Raw genomic sequence first — 658 nt, forward strand, 5'->3', positions numbered from 1 at the left:
GACACTAAGCAGTCACGTGCACCATAAAAATATCATATAAAACAGACAATCATTGAGAGAAATAAAAGGAAAAGGAAGGAGAGAGAAAGAAAAAGAAAAAGAGAAACCAAGTGCAAAAAAGAAGTGAGAACAGATAAGAGAGAAAAGCGAATAGAAAGAAAAGAGAGAGGAGAGAAAAGAGAAAGGATATTACAAAAAGACACATGAATAATTGCACAAAGACCAAGGAATGAGTTTGCTCTTGCCCAGTCGGAAAATGCCTGAACAATTTGTCGAAACTTTCACAAGGGAAATGGGATCCACACAGCCTGGGCTATGAGGGCTAGAGTCACTAGCTCGATTCCCTTACTTTGTCTAAATTCATACCTGGGCTCCATTAACAGATGTCATTAAATATTATACACTAAATACTGCAAACCATGCAACATCAAAATCAGAGCTACATCATGATAAATTCAATTGGAGAGTTAAAATTCAATAAACATTTTAGTCTACTTATCAAAGTTTAATGACTGGAAGGAAAGAAAATATATACACTAAGGTATTGCAGGCTAACAACAATTGCAGCATATATGCATAAGCAAAACATAGTGCTTGCATGTGTACATTTATGTGCCTGGTGTAGTGTAGTGCGTCCATTAGTCAGAGTCTGAATTTC

The sequence above is a fragment of the Penaeus monodon genome, chromosome 29, assembly GCF_015228065.2.
Source record: "Penaeus monodon isolate SGIC_2016 chromosome 29, NSTDA_Pmon_1, whole genome shotgun sequence".
Taxonomy (NCBI): Eukaryota; Metazoa; Arthropoda; class Malacostraca; order Decapoda; family Penaeidae; genus Penaeus; species Penaeus monodon.